This window comes from Sabethes cyaneus, chromosome 2, assembly GCF_943734655.1.
Source record: "Sabethes cyaneus chromosome 2, idSabCyanKW18_F2, whole genome shotgun sequence".
Lineage (NCBI taxonomy): Eukaryota > Metazoa > Arthropoda > Insecta > Diptera > Culicidae > Sabethes > Sabethes cyaneus.
In genome coordinates, this window is record NC_071354.1 from 202,591,200 (window position 1) to 202,618,737 (window position 27,538).

Sequence of the window (27,538 nt, forward strand, 5' to 3'; positions counted from 1 at the left end):
CATCGCATTCCCTTATTCATAGCAACAATGTGGCAATACTATCAAGGTTCGAAGCCACAAACGACTGGTCAACTCTATCGTCTTTATCGTGCCTTACTCGGTTTCGTCGTCCTGTCGACATTGCAAGATTTATTTATCGCCAGAATGATTTATTATTTTATTTGAGCCACTTCTCATCCCAGGCTCATCCATCTTGATGTTTGCGATGCTAGGCTTATGTTTCACGTGTAGAGCATGATGCCGACCCGGGCTTTCCGAGTGTCTCCACTCGTTTTCCATCTTGGAAACAAAAACGACTCTCCCTACCGGCAATTGATGAAAGTTTAAGCAATAGCTAGCTACCTGCTGTCTACTAAGCAGCTTAAGTACTTTGCTGTGTTGCAAGGAAGCATCCCATTTTTAGCAGTAATCCTTTTAAGCTAGCTAGCATCTGTCTGTCTGTAAATCGATTCCCTACTGGAGCCAATTGGTTGCTTGCTTCGGAGCGGACCTTGCCTTGGCGTTGGCTTAGTCGAAACTGCAAATCCAATATCTTAATTACCATTTAAAGTGTGATTAGTATGCCGTTATGCTAATTCTGGCTTTCCTAATGACTTGCTGGTGAAATTCAACCTGGCGCAATATAATAAACAACGACTCTTTAAGGCTGTTTGAAACGTTTTGGTTCTGTATTGGATGGCTTTAACTAATATGTCATACGGATACATCTTTACTTTATTTAATTAGAAATTCAATGTCATATGTAAACCTTCGTGGTGAAGTGATAATTTGTGGTTTCAAAATTGCTATCATGACTGTCAAAATATCGATTGAATTAGAACGATCGTGAATAATACAAATGCAACGATGCAAAAGTAAAAGAACAAAACCCAATGAAACATATTTCATCTGGGAAAAACTCGGGCGTTAAACAATCGGCCACTCCACACAATTTATTCGGTGCCAAACATTTGTCAAGGAAAATAAACACCCCGTGTTACGCCTATTATTCTATGCTTGTTTCGCAAAAAAATGACACCCTTTCTCCGAAGAACTCTTCGCATGTACCGTACACAAGCCGGTATTCCGCCCTGTATAATCAACCCATCACAAAATACTCGTTAATTTATTTATGAAATCGGGTCTCTCCACGCTCGGCTTAGCATATTTCCAGCCAGCCAGCAATTTTGTTTGGCAAACTCGACAAACAAAGCCCTTCATCATTGTGCGAAGAAAATGGAAGCTCGAAGTTTTTGACAGACTATTGAGCTCCTCATCATCATGCTTTCGAAATCCAAATCAAGGGAAAAGTCTTCCAATAAAACCGATCTTTTCAAGTTTGATCTATAGGAGTGGAAATTATTTTCATGATTTACGGGTTTTCAGTGAAAAATCAAAGAAACAGTCGACTTTACCAGTATTGTCTTCGATACACACAACCGAACTACGTCGTATAATCAGTAATCTGTAAAAAGTTCTAAAATCACGGCGACCCAAACCGCTAAACTTAGCAGCTGAAAGAAGCTCCAATCGCGGCAGTAAATCACGGAGGAAATTGCACAAATCTTATTAAATATTTTACACACTAAGCGAGGTCACAGGGCCGTGTTGCCTGTGCCAGTTGGCGGGCAATTCGAAATTTATTCCCTGGAAGCATCATTAAAATAGCGTCACTTTATCCCGAGCCAGCTTCAGCGCTTTCGGCCGCAACGAAAATGTTCAAGCGAAAAAAAAAACTTCTAACTTGTCTCCCCCCAAGGGGAGTAAAAGTTTCATCAAATGGCAAACCTTAACTTTTCGCCATCCGTCGTCGTCGGTCGCGCCTGCCGCCAGTTCCGTTCTTCGGATGGAAGCGATTGTTGCACACTTTATGGCTTTGCTGCGTGCGCGTAAAAATAAACTTTTATCAGTGACGTACGGTTTCTGCTCACAGATTTTATATGTACTGCTCCTGTTCCTCTGAACTCTAAACTAAGATTACGTTGCCGTCAATGATCCACACCACGGTTGGTCATGCTGCTGCAGGCTTGATGCGGCTATAACGTCCAGAACTGACGCTATTGTGAGTCATCTACTGTATCTCTGTAGCCCGGTACGAATAGAAGGGACGAAAAGTTTTACTCTTTTTTTTGCTGGGAGGAAACAACCACCCGAGTGCAGCCTTTTCCACCGGGATTTTTCTTCTTTTAAGTTTCCGCGTCTTTTATGGTCGTATCTAAGAACTTTAGCGGTGGCACTTTTTATTCGTAATAAAGTTTTTCATACTTTAAATACTTCATCCAACTGCAGGGTACACCGAAGCAGTTGTTTGTTTGTAGTGTCTTTTGAAGGAGTACTTTTCATTAAATATAGCAGCTCATAAGATGTGGTGTACTTGCCTTAGTTATGACAGGTATTAACGTTTATTGGGAAAATCCGTGAAGGTCACACCCAGCGTGTTTGATTACGTATTACTGGGTATAAATATCAATAACTAAGTCGTTAATAACTTGGTACAGGGTCCAGGGAGTCCAAGTGACTCAATTTGAAGGTTATTCAGCATCTTTCGTTATTACCATACAGGTTGGACCAAATGATCCCTGAAATTCGAAAAATTGTTCATCATGGTTCTAGCTTTGACAAGTGACAAGTCCAAATAAGGTTACAAAGCTTTGCTTCTTTTTCATCGTAAAAATTTGCGAAAAAACAGATGTACAAGATTCTGGTTGACAACATAGGGAAGCTGACAAGGGAGTAGCAAGATCGGGCATTCAGTTAGAATGAAATACATAGATTAGATCAGCTTAGATTCTTTTTTTCAGAATCTAATCTAACCCCAACTGCATAGCTATTAGAATAAATGAGAGATATAATTACTATACTTTACTTAGAATAAATGAGAGATATAATTACTTTACTTTGTCGGTCTTGAACTACCGTCCTCCAATCCCTTCGAATGTGTCGTCCTCGATAGCGCACATCAATCGGGTGCGGGTTAGAGTTCTGTAGAGCGCCAGTTTTATGCGCATTTGCAAACTTCGGAACTTCAGCTGGCTACGTAATCCGTAGAAAGCCCGATTCGCGGCTTCAATTCGTCCTTTCGCTTCGCGGCTTTTACATCGTCGTCATATGTCACGAATGTTCTAAGGTCTATGAATTATTCCTCCACTACTTCATATCGTTCTCCGTTCAGCTCCACCTCAGCACCAACACCATTTGAACTCCCACGTTCCCTGGAGGCAACCATGTATGTCCTTTTCGCAGAATTAATGAGTAATTCTCGCTGAAACGGGGCCACGACTGATACGAGGTCTTCAAATATTGGATCTTTTGCGCTTAATTGGTTGAAAATTGTTAAAAAATAAGAATTACACTTTTGATACCTCGAAATAGTGGACCCCTCGTTCGCCAAGGGACCTAATAGTTTAAAAAAAGTTGAGTTTTGAGCAAACCATGAGATCTATATCATGTAATCTATACCTATAAAGAAGGATTTCTGTCTGTCTGTCTGTCTGTCTGTCCGTATGTTCCTTATAGAATCGAAAACTACGGAACCAATCGGCATGAAAATATGCATGTAGAGGGTTTTTGGGGCCAGGAAAGGTTTTAGTGACGGTTAGAAACCCCTCCCCCCACTAAGAGGGGGGGCTCCCATACAAATGAAACACAAATTTCTGCATAACTCGACAACTAATCAAGCAAATAGAACAAAATTTGGCATGTGGGTGTTTTCGGTGACAAGAATTTATTCTATGGTAAATTGAGACCCCTCCCCTCTTTATAAGGGGAATTACAACTCCTCTCCTCTTTAAAAGGGGGGGCTTCCATACAAATTTCCTCATAACTCGAGAACTAATCAAGCAAATGGAACAAAATTTGGCATGTGAAGGTTTTCGAGGGCAAGAATATTTTCTATAGTAAATTAGGACCCCTCCCCACTTTAAGAGGGGGGGCTCCTGTACCAAAGAAACACAATTTTCCTCATAACTCGAGAAGTAATTAAGCAAATGGAACCAAATTTGGCACGTGGTTGTTTTTGGAGACAAAAGTTTTTTCTATGATGAATTGGGACACCTCCCCGTTTTAGGAGGGGGGGATCCTATACACATGAAATACAAATTTCCTCATAACTGAAGAACTAATCAAGCAAATGGAACAAAATTTGACATGTGAAAGTTTTCGAGGGCAAGAATATTGTTTATGGTGCATAAGGACCCCTTCCCACTTTAAGAGGGGGGGCTCCTTTACAAACGAAATACAAATTTCCTCATAACTCGAGAACTAATCAAGCAAATGGAACAAAATTTGGCACGTGGGTGTTTTTGGGGACAAAATTTTTTCTATGATGAATTGGGACCCCTCCCCACTTTAGGAAGGGGGGCTCCTATACAAATGAAATGCAAATTTCCTCATAACTCGAGAATTAATCAAGCAAATGGAACCAAATTTGGCATGTGAAAGTTTTCTAGGGCATGAATATTTTCTATGGTATATTTTCTATGGATTTCCCCACTTTGAGAGGGGGGGCACCTATACAAATGAAAAACAAATTTCCTCATAACTCGAGAACTAATCAAGCAAATGAAACCAAATTTGACATGTAAGTGGTTTTGGACGCAAGATTTTTTTCTATGTTGAATTGAGACCCCTCTCTTCTTTAGAAAGCGAGTTATGGCCCATCTCCCCTTTAAGAGGGTAAGCTTCCATACAAATGAAATGCAAATTTCCTCTTATCTCGAGAACTAATCAATCAAATGGAACCAAATTTGGCATGTGGGAGATTTTGGAGTCTTGAATTTATTTTACGATAGTTAGAGACCTCTCACCCCTGTGGTAGGGGGATATGGACTCTCATACAAATAAAACAGAAATTTTTGCGAAACTCAAAAACTAATCGAACTGGAGAAATTCGAGACTCTTCCATAAAACATTAGTCAATACAAGACCACAAAAACTATCTATAGTAACAGAACGAGACGGTCGCGAGTGTTGCCGGTGACCCGCCGTCGGAAGCGCCGCCCACTGGGGGGCTTGCAAAACTCGAGATTGTGACAAAGATCATCCGAGATTCATGATTTATGTACAACACAGGTTAATTTGTGGCAATACGAAGTTTGTCGGGTCAGCTAGTATTTCATAAATTTGCCATGAAACAACTAACAAATGGTCCGGTTGTGTAAAGAAGAAGGGCAGGGCTTTCAAATGGAGTAAAAAAATTTTGGCGGCCATCTTGGATTTGGTCGCCATATTGGATTTTATCAAAAAATGGTCGTTTTCACGATGAGCCCCCTAACCGATTTTCATTTTAAGACTTTTAAGATTTTTTTTTTCTCAGCTTTCCGATGGTGGTCTTGAAATTGAAATCGGTGGGGGATCATGGCGATTTTATGATAAAATCCGACATGGCGGCCAAATCCAAAATGGCCACCAATTTTTTCACTTCATTTATAAGCCCTATCTCTCCTTTTTACAAATCCGTGTCGTTTGTAGTTTGTTTCTTAGCAAATTTTGGAAATATGACAATAATTATATGAAAATTGTGAACCTTGCTACAAATAACTGGTTGTGTTGGTGCCATTGCGCACCTAATTTTATGAATGTTTCTTATAGAATTTTTTCTCAGCTTTCCAATGGTGGTCTTAAAATGAAAATCGGGGGCTCATGGTGAAAACGGCCATTTTTTGATAAAATCCAATATGGCGATCAAATCCAAAATGGCCGCCAAAATTTTTTTCCTCCATTTGAAAGCCCTGCTCTTTTTCTTTTCTTCTTTACTCTTTTTAATTTCAATATTTGAAGATCTCGGTTGATACCTATGATATCGAGGTCATCCGCAAAACCAAGATACATGTGAGACTTTATGATTATAGTCCCGTTCCATTCCGCGTTTGCTCTTCGTATTGCATCTTCCGAGGCAATGTTAAAAATGCTTCAGTCCATCCAACGGCTCAAAAGCGTTACGTTGACCCAACTAGCGTCGCACTAATCTGCTTAACTGGTTTCTTCGGAAAATTATGTTCTAGCACTAACTGCCACAGCTCATTTCATTTGACTGATTCGTACGGCGCCTTAAAATCCACAAACAGATTATGAATTTGCAAGTTGTACTCCTGGAACTTATGTAGTAATTGACACATGGTATACATCTGATCCATCGTGGACCGACCCTTACGAAACCAAGCTTCGTAATCACCGACGAAAGACTTCGCTAACGGTTTCAGTCCACAGAAAAAATAGAAGCATTCGCTTACGCGTATCCACACTTGATGATGGTTTGGAAAATACACAATTAAATATGATCAGGATTCTAGAAAATGTGAATACGATATCACAGAACAATTCTACTTCTTTTTATCACGGAGGAACACAAAAATTCTCCTCTGATATGAAAATATAAGTCAATTTTCATTCACTAGCAATTTTCAGAATTTTGTTTTTAATTTCAGCTTAAAGAAAATGAGGTGCTCTATTTACACTACTACAAATATGCAAGGCAGATACGCCTTAAATTGTTCTATCGTGTTGACATAGCTAGTTTTTGAGTGACAACCACTTGCTTTGCTTCTGGTGCTAGTGCATATGAACGATTTAATGCACACTTGCGCCAGAAGCAAGCTGTTGTCACTGCAAAACTAGTTATCTTCAATGAGCCGGTATGTAGGCAATAACGACACGTTATCCGTTATCCGTTATAACGTTATCCATCTGTCTTTCTTTTGATCTGCTTTTGAAGGACAGTAATCCACCGAATAGGCCTCTGGGTGGTGCAATTTTCCCATTGTAATTTCTCAGGCTTCTTCAAATAGATACAGCTGGTTTTTGGTAGACGATAAGCCGTTGATAAGCCCCAACAATAATGCGAATCTAAAATGCGAGTCTGTCGATAAAGAAGGGCCAAATCTTAGAAGGGCGTATAAGGCCAAAGCTTTGCTTTCATCTAAACATTTGAAGTGTCAGCGACGTCACGAAACTACAAAGATATAAAAGATAGTGATGCGCAGTGTCACAAGAATAAGTTCCAACCAAATAATATTTCTATGTCTATACTAGAAGCGCAGAGTCTATCTTGCTAAAAAACTTGGTTCTCTTAAGTAAGTCAAGTTTGAATAAAACTTTTGTTTGCACAATTTGTCTTCTTCAAGCAAGAATAAAATAAGCAAAGATGAACTTACTGCTCTCTTGGAAAAATGTGCTTTGCCTTGTACAAGAAATATCAGACATAAATAACATCGACAACGTACTACTTTGCTTCTATCACACTGTCCGAGTAGACAACAGTCTATCTGCTCGGTAGTAGAAACAAAGAGCAGTCAAATAATATCGTCACTCGGAGAAGGGTGTAACGCATATACCTACGGCGGGGAGTGATAGAATTGGGAGAACAAAACAATATTAGGTATTAGTCTACCTAATAAAGCGGGCGGCAGCAGTTTAGTTAGTAAAACAGTCGGGTACCATCCGAAAGAACGTGGGTGTGAATCACCCTTTTGAATAAATGTTTTAACACAGAAAAGGCTTCTTACTACAAATTGTTTAAAATTTGATAATTGCTTTTTTATGAAATTATTAAATTTTCTTTAAGAATCTAACAAAAACAAGCGGCACATTACAATTTTCTAACTTTTTTGTCATAAAACATCGATGAACTAAGCGTGATATGAGATATTTTTCATTTATGTATTTATGAAAATGGATACTTTTATAACCATTTTTCTTTTTCAATGTTACATTTTAGAAATGCAATATCTGTAGATAGGGTAAAGAACTAGTTCTAAGCAGTCTAAGCCGGTCACTGATTGTTTTACCTTATTACAAGCGATGGGTTGACTAAGTGAGGGATATCAGCATACCAATCTTCTTGCTATCTTTAGTTCTTCAAGCAATCCTGAAATCTGAATTTTTTTTACGTCCCGTTAAAAAATCCCTCGAACTTTTCCCCCTATTCAGTAAGTTCGCGTTCCTATCCGCGACCTACTAATCGGTATCTGATGCGTAATCGGCATAGATGCGTGAAATGCCATCTGTCTAAATAGTTTATCGGGGCATACACTCACCGCACCGTTCGGCAAACGGTATTCGTCGTCTCTTTTATTCTCTGGTGTTCTTATGGGAAACTGCGAGTTTGACGTCTCACTCGCTGTTCATAAGGATGGTGGGACAACAAAAGAGGTAAACATATAGCAGTACAAACGATCCGACTCAGAACAGTGTTGTCAAAGCAAATAACATTGAAACACATCGTTGCTTCATTAAATCACTGAGAAAATCTTCGAAAATTATTGACAAAGCTGTCTTTTCTGTTGTTTTTAATAAAGAAAAATTAATTATGAACATACATTTCTCTTGAAAGTATTGAACCACGTTTTCACCATTGGAGGTTTCAGTTAATTTCAAACCTATAATTCTTATTTCCAGAACCGAAACAGTGTCTTGGCAACACGATAGTTCATCAGTTATACTGCAGCTGCTGCTACTGGTGAACAGGTTCCGTCAATTCAGAATTTGTTTTCAGTTTTGTTAGAATATAATAAAACTTTCGGCTAGTGACAAAGCCTTAGATAATAGAAAAAAAGAGAGTGAATAATATGGTATGTGACAATTGAGTGCTTGACTTTTAGAGTGGTTGTAATCAGTGCTGAAAAATGTGATGGATTCGTTAGTAGCGAGGTGGCGATTGCCTTCAGCAGCTGAAAAATGTACGTTTTTGGACAACAATTTTTAATTCATCATATTTCTTGTCGGAAACCCAATAAATTGTGTTTGTGTGAATCAAATGTATGATTAAGTGATTTGTGAAGATGATCCTATCAAAAGATTTTGAAAATATGAATAAAAAAGTGCATTTTCGGCTCATTTATGTTCAAGTGATTAAAATAGGTGACACTGCTTAACTCGTTCCTTACCCTACTTTGTTTTGTTATAGCTCTTAGTCAATTTAAAAAAAAAGTCTATATCACGTTAAGTAAACCAGTTCAGGAATTCAAGTCTGTGAAAAATTTATGATGTCTTGTATTGTAAGCGCTATTTAAAAGGAGACCATAAAACCACCATGATTTTATTATAGTTTTAAGGGACAGCAAATTTGAGCCAAGTGAGGCCTATCGTGCTGATTTTGAATATTTTTCTTTGTTTATTTAATAGCCTTTTATGTAGTCAAACCGACACGTTATCCTGCTGCAAGATTTTTAAAATATTGATAGGTGAAAGATTCGCAGTCCAATAGACCTTAACTGGGCAATTTTGAGTCTCTCTGGCCCGGTGTACCTTGTAGTCTGAGGCCACCTCCTACTTCCCACGAGAATACGCAACTTAATCTGGGGTTTGCGTCTTTTGTAGATTATTCTTGACTTAGAATAATCTGCTAGTAGCCTAACTCTTTTTCGCGAATGCTCAAAACAAGAATGAAATGTAATTTGTAAACTAACTAAACTGAAATGTTACATAATTTCAGATTTACGAAATTCCATGAAGTTAGCCAAAAACTTGCACAGATCTAGTGCTTTGCGCTACTATCAATAAAGTTTCATTTCGAGCCTCAAAAGCTCGATATCAAATGGAAGAATATGTTTAAAGTATTATTTAGGTCATTGAAGCAGACAACACTTCCTCGATATTTGAATGCATAAATTCGAATCACCTAAGAAATAAAAACAAGGTAATTAAAAAGCAAGCTTTTCAACTAAACCATTTTGATGTCCCACAGTTAAAATAAATTAAGTAATAGACAGAATGTTATCCTTTCTTGAAAATAAAGCGTCTTCCTCACGGGAAGAGGAATAAAGAAAGTTTATACACCCCCGGTATCAGTGTCGAATGAACTAACATCCGTTTCTAATAGCGCAGCGCCGCCGTAACGGCACGTGTTTCAATCCACATGGGATCCCGCCTGCGGCATTTCATCCCTTTTCTATTGCTGTCTAGCCACGTAAAAAGCTCTCTTATAAAGCTTTATACAACACTAAAGACCAGCACTCACCGACTGATGCAGCTCAAGAGCTGTAAAAAGCAAAATAAAAGTATTCATTAAAAGTTTCCGGTTCGCTTGGATGTGGAAATGTCTAGTATAATGCTGATAGTACCCTACGTTAGAGTGAGCTTTTCATACCGGTGTCGGAATGGGAACATGTAGTGATGTTTGTGTGTGTATGTGGGTGTTTTCGTAGTGCACCGGACTTGACCATTAACGTGATACGATGCAACAACACAGTCCAGTCCATCCGAGACGATAGAATTAAAACTAAGTGCACTTGCAATCGCTGGCGGATGATTGGCAGTATTAGGTTCGTTCTCCTGGCTTTGTTTTCTTTTTATTTTATTTTTGCCCTATTCACTGAAAGTAAATCGGTGTCAACTGATTAACTAATTGCTGCAATTAGTAAGAACAATTTCAGAGAATGAATTAAATTAATTGACTTTATGACCCCCGCGTTATTTTGATGTTTTCCCAATAAATATAAACGAGTGTTATGATACTTTTTCACTTGCTAATATAACGTAGTTCTGATAGAAAGGAATGCTTAACTTGCATCTAATACATGCATTTTAACAAGCTTAAACTAACAAAACACACAATATATTGCTCTGTTTGTGATTTTTGTTGTTGACCAAAGAATAGCATCCTTTCAACTCGTACCATCTTGGAGCCAACTCTATTAACGGGATGACATGGGAAAACAAAACCCCCAAGTGAAGGGTTTGTTTCCATGAACACCCCACAGAAGAGAAGCATTGTCTGTCGCAAGCACGGTCTTTTTCCGCCGGGCGTTCCAACCCATTGCTGTTGAAATGTTATGTTCCGAATTTTCCTCCGTTCATCCCAGCTAAACCCAAATGAAGTTTTTTTTGCGTCTTGTCTTGTACGTGTGTGGTGAACGTGGACCAAAAAAATAGCATGACGGTTAAATTGGAGACTGCATAGTAGCTGCTTTGTTGATAAAACTACGAAATTCATGTGGGTGAAAAGGATCCAAATAAATACAACCCGTTAGTTTCTGTAAACGTTGCGATAAGGTGAAACAAACAAAGGATGGAATTTTAATCGCCTTTCATGTAAACCACGTTCCTTAATTTTGAACAACATCGTAGCGTAGGTATTTTGCTGTTATGTCTGCTTATCTTATCTTTATCCTTTTCGCTTAGAACATGCAAAAGTCGGAACCTTATACATTTGACAACAACCGTGCCTATATGTGTTGTACAATTTTTGATCTGATTGTACGTGAAAAGTGTGTTATAACTGAGACAAATTTCATATCCTGATTTTAAGATTAACGTGCATTAGGCACAGAAATCGCCAAAACACGAAGTGTGAAAATATTTTTTTTTTGGTTTTCATTCATCCCAACTCACGTCATTCGCCATTCTTCAGGTGTCCGTTATGCTACAGCATCTTTTCGGGGAAACCTAAAGGCGGCTGCCTTCAAGCTGTCACTTTCTTCTGCTCGGTAGACTGTTACCGGATAGACAAACAAGGGTAAACATCGAAACATATTTCTGCAAAGACGGTCTGTCTAAAGCGCTCTACAGACAAGTTGTTTTCCCTCCCTTCGTCGACCGAGTAAATCAGCCTGGGAAGGGGAGGTAACAGAGCAAACAAACTCCGTTCTGGAAACATACGTAGGTACATACCTGCAGCTTCTTGTGCTCTCGTCTGAAGAAAGCACATCTACCACTCAGACAGGTCACTGTTACTACACAGCTCACTCGAGCATGCAAAGGACAGATGACAGCGAATTCCCAGCAATTGTCAACACACGACTCACACGATTTACTAAATTTATGAATTGCCTTGTGAATGTTGATGCGGTCGTGAACCTTCTCGGAACTCATTCCGTAAAGTGTGAAAGCGGTTGGGAAATTCTTATGCTGCCAAAAGCCTACCCGCCAACATCGACGACGACGACGCGACGGCTGCTAATTTTACAATGCTGGCATGTACGTACAAAGCTACTGATCACGACATGCTAATTGGGGTTCCTCGGTTGCTAAGAACCATATTTTAGACTGTCATGCTTTAAATGAAATATATGCTTAGTAGTTATACTTTTACACTTGCATCGCACCAGGATGAGTGTGTAAGTTATACTTTTGACATTCGCAATTAGCCTAATGTTGTTCTGGAGGACACACGATTAACATGAAATACGGCAATTGCTTATATCGCGATGAAACGTGATAAACCCTACTATAGAGTGAGCTTACTGCTAAGTTTGTCACATGACAAATGCCGCGTTAAATCGTTTATGGATTTGACGGTTTCTTAGATTTAGGTACCTTTGTGTACTTTATCCAGCTTTCCATGAACGAGAATGACAGATGCTGTCAGCCGATTTTGACATTTTGTGCAGGTGATTTTTATTCGAGTTTAACGTTTCATGCAAGACAAAACCAACTGTCACACATGAGGCGATAACTTCTTTTTTTTTTAGTCACGAATGATCCAAGCTGGTTAATGACTATAATCTAACAAAAAAAAACTTCTATTTATCCCGGGGTTCTATTAATCGTTGGAGATAAGCGCTAACAAACGCCAGGTTCCCACTGAATAGGCTGAATAGACATTAGATTGATTGAATATCCCGGGATTCTATCAACAAAAAGCTACTATCTTCAGCAGGGTTTTTCAGTAGATTAAAGATTTTTGTAGATGGACATTTTTTTCTTTGCATGGACTCGAAGTGGTACCGCCCGGGTGTTTGCTGTATCCTGCACTGCAATTGTTTTTAATACAATCGTTATTGAATGAGCGATGTGTTTATTATTTATGCGTGCTTGGGTGGATTGAGGTTTACCCTACCTTCAAAGCTTGCTCTACTTTACCCACCTTATTCCACATACGTATGTGCTATCTCCAATCACAGCCGTCTCTGGCGAGTTCGACAAGAGTGACTTTGAATTTGGCTGTCAATATGTGTGTATAATGTGTAGTAATAGTTTAATTGGCACCAACCGAGAATGTGTGGGTTGGATTCCCACTTACCAATTGAACTACCCAACATATTTTTGGCCTCATATCAAAATTTCCCAGTTTCATCCAGTCTACCATTCTTCTCAGAAAACGCTCCTCCACTTTAATAAAAAAAAACTGTCAAAGAGGGTTCATCACGGTAATATAGAATGCAGCATGAGGGGATGGGAATGGAAGGTAATGACGGGCCTGAGAATAAACCCAAGCTAAAGTCACTTTCACTTCGAATAGCCTGGATCTACTGAGATTCGAACCCACGACCACACGTTTGTCAAATCAGACTCGGTAACTTTGCGGTTTCAGCCCTTGATAAACGTAGTTTCATAAGCACTATTCACACTGTACTCCTTGTCGGTTGGAATCAACCGCATTTTCTATAAACATCTGTTCTGAGTGCTTGCAGGTTGTCTCCTATCATTGTCAGATCGACTTTAGTGTTTTGCGATGTGAAAGCTTGACGAAATCTCCAAAAAAGCCTACGCCTAGTACTTATGAACTTAAAGTTAATCGTATTATCATGATATTGTATTACAGCTTGCGACATTGATATGATGTCTTCAGTAAAGTTGTACCGTATTACAATGTGTGCCAGTGAAGGTTTACTGAGCTACCAATGAGCTACCAGCATTTTGGCACAGCAAACACAAAGGACACAGCAAGACTTTTTTTGTTTTTATTAATTTTAGATAATGTTCTGCATATGTCACATATATAACCTTGTCAAATTTTGCCCGGCTCAGACGGTACTGTCAAATAAGTCAAATAAAAAAATCCAAATTGAGTCAAAGTGATCAAACCATCCCTGCATCAAAGCAGCTCGACAACCCACAATCTTCCAAGAATTACGCCTTCTTCCAAGAAGTGAGGTACTTCAACCTTCGACGACAATTGGGGTAGAATAGTCAAGTAACAATTCTCTAGCCACTTGATGTTACTTGAATTTTATAAAGGTTTTATTGCAGTATTAATCATTCCTCTGGTTTTATAATGGTATTTCGCAATATCAAAAAATACGAGTCCAAACACACATATAGGTAGTTATAAAACCATAAAAAACTGGAATTAGGTAAAAAGAAAACTTATCCAGCTTAGTTCTACTATGGATATTTATTCTTGACAGATACGTATTTCGCCTACGACTTGCAGGCTTATTCAGTGTCTGTTTTCGAACTCGAGTTCGATAAGATTTAAATTGGATAAGTTTTCTTTTTATTTAATTCCAGGTTTCGTGTTCTACTAAGACGCTCCAAAAATAAAAATAATGTTAATAAAGCATTTTTAATGTGGTTGCTTATATTACCATGATAAAACTAATTGGCTGCACCACGTCTCTTTTAAACCGCTTAGTTGGTTTCGAGGTACGATTCTGGCCTAACCAGAAAGTCGTCGTATGTTCGAATCTCGGCTAGGTGGTGCTGCTAGTTTGAGTTAGTAGGGTTGTTGCACTAGCACCGTAGTTGTCCTGTACTCTAATAGCCGGCTGTGAAGTCTGTCGATAAAGAAGGGTCAAGTCTTAGAAAGACGTTAAGGCCAAGGCTTTACTTTTTTACATCTCTTATAAACTTGCCATAGGCGAAACACAGAACAGAAGTGGAAGTTCGAACGATTCGGCGATCAAAACTGGTAACAGAGTCTTTTTTGTTTTTATTTTTCTTTGGGAAGGTTTTCGCATAGAAGTGAATAACAGCAATATAAGCAGAACGCTCGCTGCAAATCGCATAGCAGCTTTCACATGCTTTCGTGTGCATTCATGTGCCTTCGTGTGTTTTCGTGGAAAAAAGTGACTCGCTACCGCCAGGTTCGCTAGTATCTGTGAAAAGTACCATGTACGTGTTTGGATTTCTACTTGCATTTCTGTTCTGTGGACGAAGCGTAGGAATACAATATGGTGTGCCAATCAAAATAGATCTTATTACGGTCGCTTGTCAAATCGCAATACATCTAATAGTTTTATACAGATATTAATTCGGCATCACCCTGAGTATTCAGATTTATTGCTACTGTTATGAACAATATTAGAGTTCAACATCGAAATCATTTTTTATGCAAGGCCATATTGCTGTATTCTAGAATTTTGTTTTGGCTCGCAAGCCAAAATTCCTCATAGCAAAATGATCTGCAGAGAGAATTATCATCAATCGGTTTTTTTGTTTAATGAATAATAATGATGTTGATAGAAATTGAGATTGATTTTTTTTTAAACAACCAGTTTTCAAAAATTGCAAAATTTCGATGGCGTGTTGATTTTATCCACTTTTTATATCATATGCATGATAAAATTTAATGCGCATATGCTGCAAACTAACGAAGACTATTCCGCTTTTCACCAGAGTAAGCTGTACGCTTAAAAGCTTTGTAGTGAAAAGCTTCACTGAATTATAGCGGTAGCTTTCAAGCAACGAAAAGCATAATCGGTTTTATTGCTGAGTTCTGCAAAGTGTTATAAGACTACTAAAGCTTATAACCTGATTCTTAAAGAGGTCATAAAACCTTCTGAAGGGGTGGTCTCTTGGTCGGTAGGCAGTTTCACAGCGGTCATCAAAAAGTTCTGCTCATAGTTTTATTAGCGGTTTTATGATAATCGTCATGTAAAGAACCAGTTGACCATGATTCTGAGGAGTAAACAGCGCCAGAAGAAGGCCATAAATCGTAAAGAATACACACGCAAGTTTTACGAAAACGTGAACCAAACTCATACGGGCTACATGCCAAAACCAGAAGGAATCTAATCATAAGCGAGCGCGGAGTAGTCGACAAGTGTAAGCAGTTCTGCAATGAATACCTCAATGGCGAAGTTACTAAAGGAGGAAAAACGAAAGTTAGCATGAACGGAAGTGCCTATGTACGACAGTAATGTTCCAGCACTCGATCTCCAAGAAGTCAAGCAAAACATGAGGTTGCTGAAGAACAATAAATCCGCCGATAAGGTCCGCCTGCTGGGAGGGTTTTATCAACATTGGCGAGAAATGCTGGGAACGGCTCTGCACTGGATTGTTTTCAAAACGCCGCCTGCAAGGTACTCTCTCGACTCTGTTACACCGGATGTCACCGATAGCACAAGGTTTGGTAGGGAATTATCAAGCGTAAAGCTCGCGTCACTACGGATCAAATTTTTATTATCGGACAGATCTTGCAGAAATGTCGGGTGTACAACATGTCCACGCATCGCATCTTTATTGACTTCAAAGCAGCATATGATACAGTTGATCGAGACCAGCTATGGCAGATGATAAACGAATGTTATTTTCCAGACAAACTGACGCGACTGGTCAGAGCTACTTTTGTTTTTAGCCACCGTAACACTTTTTGTAGCATGTTTAGTTTGTTTCTCGGTAAAATAAAACCCTTATTTTCTCGATCTGCGTAACGTTTCTAACTACTATGCTTCACCTATCATGCGAATTGGACCGAGTGAGGTGGTACGTACGCATCTCGGGAACACTCTCGACTCGAGTCCCTTTGAGATGCGGCGAGGGTTAACCCTCTCTGTCCCAGGGGTGTTTTGGTGGTTTACAGTTTTTGATCATGTAAAAAAGCTATTATTAACAATTCGTCAAACGCAACTATACACCTTGTAAAACAATGTTTTTACTACGTTACAAAATCAAAATATCCATATTTGAATGCCTCAAAAATTTTATCGGTCGATTTTAGTATCGGAAGTCATGGAGCACCTATGCTACCATGGGACAGAGATGGTTAAGACAATCACCCATCTGCGAGGCGAGTGACGTGACTATTTTGGAGTCACCGCGAATGAGGTGACAATCACTTAGGTGACAAGGGTTTGTTACCTAACCAAACCAAACTCATTCGGTGACACGGTTGTCACCTAGGTGACAGCACTCAATTCGACGGCGAGTGACAATTGTCGTATTGAGTCACGTGATTCGCAGAATAATGGTGAATGTGACGACATATCCTGTATACTGTTTAACAACGCTCTTGTAGGAGTAATCCTACAAGCGAGCTTTGATATGAGAGGCACGATTTTCAGCAATAGTAGTCAACTCCTAGGCTTCGTAGATGACTTTGATATCATAGATAGGAACTTCCCGACGGCAGAGGCAATTTACACCATACTGAAAGGTGAGTCTAGGAGGATCAAACTGAAAATAAATACGTCAAAGAAAAAATACATGAAAAGAAGAAGCTCAAAAGAGACTCTATCAGGACTTGAACCCATAACTTTGTTTACGGAAAAAACGCATGCACTAGCCGCACGAAAGGTGTTGCGGAGTACAAACGGAAAGCGGAGTGTGGCTCCGGCGTATGAACAACAAGGTGCAAAACTATTTGTAAAGATATCCATCGTACACCAAGCGAAAGTAGGTGGGCCGATCACGTTGCAAGTGTGCCGGACGAACATCACCGGCACCAGAAATAAAAGAGTCCAACCTGCTAGATGGTTCGACTAGGTTAAAGCTGTCCCGCGAGTGTCGAGATGCTCAACGAATTGGCGTCGAGTATCCTAGAATCAACGAGAGTACTATGGAGACAAGTTTTTGATACTGCGTGAGCCACCTCTATGCTGCTAAAGAGGAGGAGCTTACTAAATAGGGGCGAAAAACGCAATCAAATTAATGCTACTTCAGAAAAGGAACTCCTTTTTGGAAAGTGAGGAAGTGTCTGATGCGAAGAATGATTAATTGGATGACCTGAAAATTTCGATATAGACTTAAAATATATCGGGGCGATGATAGGTGAGGTTCACACCTACATTCTTTCGATTGGTACCAGACTGTTTTGCTATAAAGCTACTGCCGCCCACTATATTAGGTAGTCTAATACCCAATCATGTTTTATTCTACCAATTCTAGCACTCCCATATACGGGGCGTCACACACTTCCCCATGCGACGATATTATTTGCATGACTGCTTTTTGTTTCTACCACCGATCTACTGAGGTGCGAATGAAGCCTCTTGTTCAAGGGCAAATTATAGCTTGTTCCGCTTCCTGGTTCTAGGAACGAGATTGGTAATGCATAAGTAGTAAGGAACACATACATACACACATACACACCCTCAATCTGTGCTGAACTCTGCTTTACCGACCATCATCAAGCCTTTAGCCGGGACTGGTTATAAGAATGATACTTGCTCGAGGTGCGAATGAAGCCGCTTGTCCAAGGACAAATTGTAACTAGTCTCTGCACTTCCTGGCTCTAGAGCTAGATTGGTTGAAAAGTAGTAAGAAGCGTTGAGGGAAAAAGGGTGAAAACACACCGACACTTTAAGCACGAATAATAAGCAGTTTGCTCACTCTATAGCGATACTGCAATAACAACGAAGTGCGGAACAACACTTGGATAAGATCACAATAGATCAAAATGCTGGTCGTAGTGATAATATCCACACACCAAAAAAAAAAGCTGAACACATACGCTCAAAAATTCGTTGCACTGTAACACTGTATTTGACACCCTGAATTTGACCGTCCTAAAAATTAAATTGTATACTATTGTATAGAATTTTTGATGCTTTGATATTCCATGGGCAATAAAATTTTGGAGTGGAAAAATCAGAAAACTAGTTTTTCAGGGTGTCTAACTCGTGTTTCTTTTCATACTGAACTTGTACAAAAATTAAAAAAAATTACAGTAGTGCAGGTTTGTTTTCTTGCAGATTTTTTGCAGACAAAAGAAGCTTCATTTAATTACATTTGGCAAAAGATTTACCATTTACCGTACCTATGAAAAAAGGTGGTTCATTCTATGAAGAAAAGTTATTAATTTCGATCATAAAACTTGACGTTTTGATTTGCGACAGTGGTTTCAATTTAGTATATGAATGATTTGTTTACTTTTTTTGTTATTTCATTTTTTGGATCACTTGACTAAAACTTGCGCAATCGAATTCTTGCTAAAGAATTTGATGCCGCATTTATTTTTTCTATCAATGAAACTGATACTTAGTTTCCATTATATATGCGCCAACTAGGAAATGTTGCATTTAGGTGACAAGCTTTAAATCTTAAAATGGACAGTATTTCGGAGAAACCTACTCAAATTTTAAGGTTTATTCTTTCTGCTTCCAGGATTTGTAATTTTTCGATTCAACAAATGAATTCTCTATTTTTACCTCTCCTTTTTTACATAAATGGTTCTGCCCGATCAATATTTCCCTCTATATCGTTTTAGTCTAAGAAAACTTCTCACATGCTCTTGTTTTCCCATTTCAGGTAACATTGAAGGCATCTGACGGCAACATATACTATATAACCCCAGTGCTTTGCAACGTGCATTCTGCGGTAAGAAACAAATTTTCTAGCATTGGGTCATAAATTCAACTTTCATGGACATAATTTGCTTGTGTGCGGAAAAACTTTTCCAGTGACGATGCATACACAAAAACAGCGGACAGACCGGATTCGGAGTGGAGCCAAAAGCAGGGAACATCGTTGCGCAATCAAAACTGAAAATTGTCCGCTTTTATAGCTTCTGCAGGTACTTAGGCAAAGTTCGGCATTGGATGTTTCTAACCGAAACGTTAAATCAGAGCCTTAGTCGCCTTCCGAAAATTCCATATAATTTTTCAACTTTGTGCCCCTACTCTTCCGCTTCTCAATTGCTGGTATTAGCCATAGCCAGCCGGCACTGGCTGGGGCATGAGTATTTTCACACAGCGAAAAACGGAGAACCACGCGGAAATAGCCGAATACCGTGTAATTCGTGAAAATTCTATAGTCGATGCCAAACGGTTTCACGGTGAATGAGTCTAGACTCATCGAACCGTGCTAAAATAAACGCGGTTGAATTTCCTCTGACATGCCATTTCTAGTCCTGATTTATATTCCATACGGATTTTACTTTCTGCTTTGACACCCGATTGGTATAGTTGAACAATCATAATTCAATCATATAAAACGGATGGTAAAACTTCAATTCGTTCGGAAATTTTTCAGTAATCGATAGTGTTAGCATCCTACGCCACTTGCCCATTGTTTTCCGATTTTTCCGACGCCATGAACCATTATCGTTTGGTAGGCATCCAAGTGCCCGAACATCAATAACAACGGAAAAAGTCCTTCGGCAGCACAGACATAACCAAAGCAATCAGCACTAAATGAGTATTCGTATGTTTTTCTTACGACGACAGTGCAGTGTTGTGCGCGTTCCGACCACTCTACGGTTGCACCAGCACGGATGCTGCTGACTAGGACGAATCAAATTTTCGGCTGCAGGGCACAGTACTCTGGTCTGTCCCTTATCTTCACAGCTAGCGGCGAAAGAAATAAGAAATTATGTTTTTACGCTATACACTATTACGTAGTTGTTGGCAAAATGCACCGAGCAAGAGCTCTGCAGTGAAGTAAAAACGAACCTCGTGTTCGTTCGAGATTTTCCCTCTACGGTTTTTCTTTACAATACTGCACAGATTGGAATTCGAATTTGTAGATTGTTACGGTACCTACTGAATGTGTTTTCTTTACTTTCCTCAATAAATACACTTGAGTGGAATGTACGACTAGAAAGCATAGAGTCGAATGAAATGTTTATGTTGAAGTTACAAACTTCTTAAATGCTTTTTCATGTTTTTGATGGAGACGCACGGTTTCTGGTAAACTGTATTTTACAAACATGTTCGTCCAATTCAATTGTGAACCGTACAAAGTAGAAAATAATTTTTGGATCGAATAATCAATGTTCACTCAATTGCTCCAGAAACGAACAATTTACGGGTTTCTTTTTTTGCTGAACGTCAAGGTAAATTTGCAATAATCGACAAACGTCACAACCATAAAATCCGTTTTTGCCGAATTTTTCATCCGTTTCATGAGCTAAGCGTTAACAACAATTTAGCAGCAACAGCAGCATCAACACCACACATACATGCTCACTTTGTGCCGCCCGATGGAAAATTGCTTCCCTGCCAAAGCACACACTTATTCGATTACGACTTTATATTGCTGCTGCTTGAGAGCCGTTTCCACCCATTTGTAACGCGTCGGCTCTGTCTCTCCTCCCCCATTTGGAACGAACATGCACAGGAAAAAAAACACGATTCTACGACTAACGACGATGAACACGGGTGAAGCGTGTTCAGTTTTATGCCCACCCTCCGAGCTGTTCCAGGAATACTTTGCTACTTTCCTCAGGTGGGTACTTTGAAGTTCCATAAACCTAAGCGAAAAAAAGTAAGGGAAATCAAGGATAGCACGTCGCTGCAGGTTTGTACGGCTTTACGGTAGAATGGTTCATGCATTTTTATGGTACAGCCATGAATTGGTTGATTCCAAAAATAATTCATTAATGAATTAATGAGTTAATGAAGTCTAATCCAAAACTCAAAGTAGGGATACTGATTTCACTAGAAAAAATGAAGACAGTTTTCTTTCATTGAACCACTCTATCTCATAAACTCGCGAACTGCACCATCCGGTAATACTGTATCACTTTCACTCCCCAACAAGCAGTGCGTGCTGAATGTGTTAGCAAGGATTTTTCTAATGATGTAAACACTTCGTAAACTGAAACTCTCATATTACGTGCTAATGGCGGCATAGCATAGAATTTTTTAACGTTTCAAACAGAAAAAAATCCTGGAATCGGTAAAAGCCCTGTCCCTCTAAGTCTAAGAGTGACAGTGAAGGCTATCAACGATTTCATGCACAGAAGATGAAATCCCTTTTGACGAAGGGAGACGTCGTTCGTTGTCATACTGCGTGCTTTGCATCACACCAGCTTCCGATGTTGACACAATGACACGACAATCGTCGTCGTCGTCGTCTTCGTCGTCATCGTTGGAGTTCTTCATTTATCAAAAACTGAAATGAAAAACTCAACAATACACAAAGGACAGAGTATACAAATGAACAGTATCCATTTCGCCGTGGCATATGCATAAGGTGTTCCCGCCCGGTTGGAATTTCTACAGGAAACTCGAGCTTCACGTCGAGAAAAGAGGCTGGAGACGATCAAGATAGATGATATGCCGGACTTAACAGTGCCGACGTGCATACCATTCATTTACGCAAATAATCACCTTTTTGAAGCTCAAATTCAGTGGAGTTGATTCGGTCCTAGTACTGACGGGGGACTGGGGGTGTCATGATGGGCACGTATCTGGTCCTTTGTTCGAACCATTTAAGCAGTTTCAATTCATCAAACATTATTTAGATGGTAATTACAATTGACCGTTGTATTTCTATTAAAAGATGTGGCTTTTCGGTCTCGGATTACTTACGAAAACTTTATATGACGTTTTCGGCTGACGAAGATCTATGTTTTCATGAAGAAATCCGAGACCGAAAAACCACATCTTTCAATTATTTAGATAGATGTAAAGCACAGACTAACAGACGTAACACTTCGAACAAATTTTCTAACAAAACATCGTTTCAATGACACCCCTAAGACTTGGAAAAAACACTAGAATCACCTGGTGGAGTCTTCGCGCTACGCAAGAGTAGGTTGCTATAATTTAGCAATGCTATAAATTTACTTGTATATTATCTGATAACAGCGCCAGCACAGACGAGCGGCGTTCTCGCACAGCGACTGTTGTTTGAGTCTTGGCTGAAGCGAAAATTTGAAATGATCGTTTTTATTGACGATGGAATGAGGATTCAGTGTTACGTCTGTTAGTCTGTGAGTATAGGGTGCTTTATAAAGACATAGAATTTAAAAGTGAAAAAATCCCAGTCCTATAAATTTAGCTCAATCTGAAAGATTATGATAATTCTATGCCATTTTTTACAGTGATTTCTGACATTCAATTTCTTTCAATAAGTCAATTGCGACACTCACTGTGTGGCATGGTGTGCCGTATTGCTGAAACCCCGATGCATCTACATTAAGTCCCTCAATTGAGGCTTCCTGGATCACCTGCTCAGAGCGATGTTGAAAAGCATACAAGATTAGCTATCACCGTAACCTCAACCTCCATCGCGTCTCGAAGGGAGTCCCCGAGATGCACACGAAACACATCACTCGATCCGATGTAGCTCTGATCAGTCGCGTCTGCTTATTCGGACAACCTTGTTCGTGCATTATCTGCCGTAGCTGGTCCCAAATGACTGTATCGTATGCTGCTTTGAAGTGAATAAAGATGGGATGCGTGGGCACATTGTTTTTCCGACATTTATGCAAGATCTGTCAGATGGTAAAAACTTGGTCCCTGATGGCGCGAAGTCCCATGAGGCACGCCTAATAATTTCCTTCGGAATTTTGTGCTATTAATGACAGTCGGAGTAGCAGAATGCTATTGAAGAAACGGCCTTTTATCCTCAATCGACACATTCGTTGATCGCCTTCCAATCTATCACGCGATCTTGCACTCTGCCCATACTACAAGTCCTGGTCACAGTTTGTTAGTAGTGCCACCGCCCTGTAAAACTGGGCGTTTCCGCCACGGATCTTCCAAACCTCCTCTCCTTTGCGACAGATTATCTGGAGAACCACGATGCCGAGTTTGCGGGGATTAAACGGTTCAAACGGCCCCGGTCGCCACCTACAAAATTCAGCATTCTGCAGTTCCAAGTACCGAGTTTCCATTCGTCGTCCCTTATTCCTCGCCTAGGTCGATGTCGAATATTCCGATTCATGTTAGCATGAATATTCGGCGGGCTGACAAGGCTATTCCGCCGTGATAATCGGTCGTTCTGAGCCATCTAACACCGACTGGCTTTCGATCCCGTTTTAGCGGGAAGCTGTCAACTGCCTGCCCTGTTTGTTACACGTTATCGGCTACTCTGTAAAAAGTGCAAAAACAACACACATTACATATTTCAGGAATAGCTTGTAATTTGGAGTATATATCAGGATGCCACATCCTCCCCCCGTGTAAATTAAACAATTTAATATATGATATTGTTTCAGGTCAATTATAGAGTATTTACAGCCTTTATAAATGGGTGCAATTGTTACATTATTCCAGTTTGTTGTATTGTAATTCGTAATATTGAACCTTATACAAAACTGCTAAATAGCTCTTTATTCTGTAATGTGACATTCTAAATTAGAAAATAATGCATGGCCAAAAATCTTCATAGGTGTTGGCCTTCGACTTTTCCCGACTCAACCCTGACAAATGTTTACTCTGGGCTTTTCCCAACTCAACTTCAATATGCTTTGGTCATCGATTTTACCTCTCTCAATCCTGTCCATGGTCTCAGCGCTGTCCATGGCATTTACCCGGCTCATATTTAATACGCGTTGGCCTTGGATTTTTCCCGACTTAACCTAAAAACTACGGCACAATAATAAGATGGCCTTCGACTTTTCCCGATTCAACCCTGACAAATGCTTACTCTGGGCTTTTCCCCACTTAACTTCGATATGCTTAGGTCATCGACTTTACCTCTCTCAATCCTGTCCATGGCCTCAGCGCTGTCCATGGCATTTACCCGGCTCCTATTTAATACGCGTTGGCCATGGATTTTAACCTAAACTTTACGGCACAACCGACTTAACCTAAAAATTACGGCACAATAATAAGATACGTTTGGCATGGCCCTTTCGCCAGCTCAAATTAAATCCGGATTGGCAAAGAGGTTTTCCTGGTTTAAACTCAATATACAGGTGTTATTTTGACGAATAATTTTGACGAAATTCAAACGGCCATAACTTCTGCAAAATAAAACATTTTTAAATTAAACCAATTGCATTTGACGGAGAAATTTTTCTAGTTTTTCTAAGATATTTCAAGATCTGCAGTAGCCATAGCCAGTGAACAAGATATTCCACGTTGGGCAGGGGTATGTCAAAAACATGATTTTTTTCATCTCTTGTATGCTTTTCTCTCATGAAAAATTAATAGTATTCATATTTTATCCCAAAACTAGACACCATTTCCAGTCGACTGGTCGAAAACAAAAAGGGCGGAAATCTGTTGAGAAACAGCCGAGATATGGCCATTTCAGTGAAATCAGTGCTAGAAATGTTGCCAATAATATCCTACCTTGATGGCCATTTGAACATATGACCGAATATGGATGGAATATGGCCCAATATGGATGAGAAACTTCAAGAATAAAAGAGGGTTGAAAATCCTGAAGTTTGATACCCATATTGATATGATTTCGGATATTCCCTAAATCGACCATTTCCGCCAGGGTCCCTAAAACCTGCTACAGGGTTACCATGGTAACCTGTGAACCTGCAAATGCTTCCAGTGTCAGTGGCTCAAAAAACTTTAAAGTTTGACGCTCATAAAGATATGATTTGCGTCATGTCCCAAAATGGTCAGTGCAATAGGTGTACTGATGTCACGAGAATGGCCGTAACTTGGTTGTTTCTCGACGGATTTCCGCTCTCTTTTCACCAATCGACTGAAAATAAAGTCTAGTTTTGGGATAAAATATGAATACTATTAAATTTTCAAGACAGAAAAAGGAAAAAGCGATGACAAAAATCCGTTTTTGACAAACCCCCGCTCAATCCGAAATATCTCCAATATCCACTGGTTACTGCCAATCTTGAAATATCTTAGAAAAACTAAAAAAAATTCCCCGTCAAATGCAATTGGTTTAAGCTCAAAATGTTTTATTTCGTAGAAGTTATGTCCGTTTGAATTTCGTCAAAATTTTGCCTGTCCCGATCATTTTGTCTAACCCCTGTACGTTCAAATCTACCTAATGGTAATTTTATTACCATTCACCACTATACCGTGAACCTCCGATCGTTTGACCGTTTTTAATCTGAACTTTTTTTTAATTTAAACCCCACTGGTTTGCACGTTGTGCAAATTAAAAATGGTTCAAATGTCATTCTCAACATGATAACAATTGCTTATGCAGATAATGCACATAAACACAATTTGATTGTACTGATCTAGTTTGTTTAATCTGTTTTATATTCCGTTTTCCCAACGATTATGATAGAAATACGATCGGAGAATGCAATATTCGCTGCTTGCAATTGCCAACTAAATCAAACCACCAAAATAATAACAAATTTCATACAAGTTTCAGCATATTTAGGGTTGCCAGTTGTGCAAATTGAAAGCTTACCTCGTTAGTTTGCATGAGGAATCATTCAAACAAACGAGGGTCCACGGTATAACACAATTATATATTAATATATTAATCGCAAATACAGTTCAACCAGCTTCGTTTGTTGTCAAATACCTACTTCTTTCCTAGCAAAATGTTCGTAGCTTGTTAAATACAACACCATTTTGCTCAGCAACAATGCTATCACCAAATGTTTAAACAAGCCCTACCATAAAAAAGCGTAGTGCGAGCGTCGTTTCAAAACAAACGCCAGCCGCACCTGCAAATCCGCACCTGCAATGAAATTCTATTCGAATTGCCAATATATTGCGCTACAAAATATGTATTCCATTTTTATTATCGAATATTTTATCCCTTAATACACTCCGAAGGTTTAATTAGGCAATGGATCGCCAATGTGATAATGTGTCTTTCATTGCCATCTAGCACCGACTGATTTCGACTCCGTTTTCGCGGACCACCATTTCAATAGTACTACGTCGAACATTTATTATATTTGCAGATATACAGTGGACCCCCGTTCGTTTGAACGATTCCTCACGCAAACTAACGGGGTTACTTTTTAATTTGAACGACTGGTAACCCGAAATATGCTGAATCCTGTGTGAACTGGCCGCCCTGCTCTTTGTTATTGTTTTGGTGGTTTGTTTTAGTTGGCAGTTGGAAGTGCGAATATTGCATTTTCCGATCGGATTTCTATCTTAATCGTTAGCAAAACGAAATGTGAAACCGATTAAACACGCTAGGCCAGTACAAACAAATCGTGTTTATGTGCAGTGTCTGCATACATAAATGATGTCATGTTGAGAATGACATTTGAACCATTTTTAATTTGCACGTCGTGCAAACCAACGGGGTTCAAATTAAAAAGTGTTCAGATTAAAAACGGTCAAACGAACGGGGGTCCACGGTATTTTTAATTACTGTGAAATTACTGGTTGTTCACCATCTCACGACCGACTGACTGATGCGCCCCATTTAACGAGGGAAGCTGTCAACTAATTAAAACTCTGACCCTTTCCCTCTGTCCCGTTACACGCTACCGGCAACTACCTAAGTGACACCCGGGTACCAACCGAGAGAGCGTGGGTGCGAACCCCACCTGCCACGTGCCTCGATTTATTTATGGTCTATATCGAATTTTGTCAGTTCATCCAACTAATTATTCTTCGCATCAGATACTTCCTCCCTTTCCAAAAATAGTTTACGTTATGACCGCGTATATACATTATATACGTCAATACGTCATATCATATGTCATATACAACTAAATTTAATAAAGGCAATGTTACTAGTTCTGAACCATGAAACATTTGTATAGGAATGGTATAAATGTCAAACTATATTTCATTATGTAGAATATTTTGTATTTCGTGAAAATATTTTGTTGAGCATAAGTTGGGTAAACGTAATTTGTTGATCCTCGTCTATTTGCGTAGCACAAAACAATTTTCTGTAAACCTGTAATTTTTTTACTTGTTCAGTGGCAAATTCCTTTATGGAAAAAGTAACAAGCCAATACAAATTCTCGTATTCTTGACACCAGTTTGGAGTAACTTAACAAAAACACACAATAGCCTACCAGAGTTAGATGTTCCTTAATTACTATCTTCTACACTAATGCCTGCAATAAATCAGAAGAGGTAATGCAAGTAAC

The 27,538-nt window shown here is 39.3% G+C and overlaps 1 protein-coding gene across 3 annotated transcripts in view; it reads left to right on the top strand.

Moving 5' to 3' along the window:
- LOC128738791 (protein FAM133A) overlaps positions 1 to 27,538 on the top strand; it is a 157,566-nt gene that overhangs the window by 69,799 nt on the left and 60,229 nt on the right. Inside the window, exon 1 of one of the 3 annotated variants that reach the window (XM_053834175.1) lies at positions 19,128 to 19,176. The exons of the other annotated variants lie outside the window; for them this stretch is intronic. The gene's annotated coding sequence lies outside the window, so the exon portion shown is untranslated. Of the gene's footprint in view, positions 1 to 19,127; positions 19,177 to 27,538 lie in introns of those variants that run through there. 3 annotated transcript variants of the gene reach the window in all.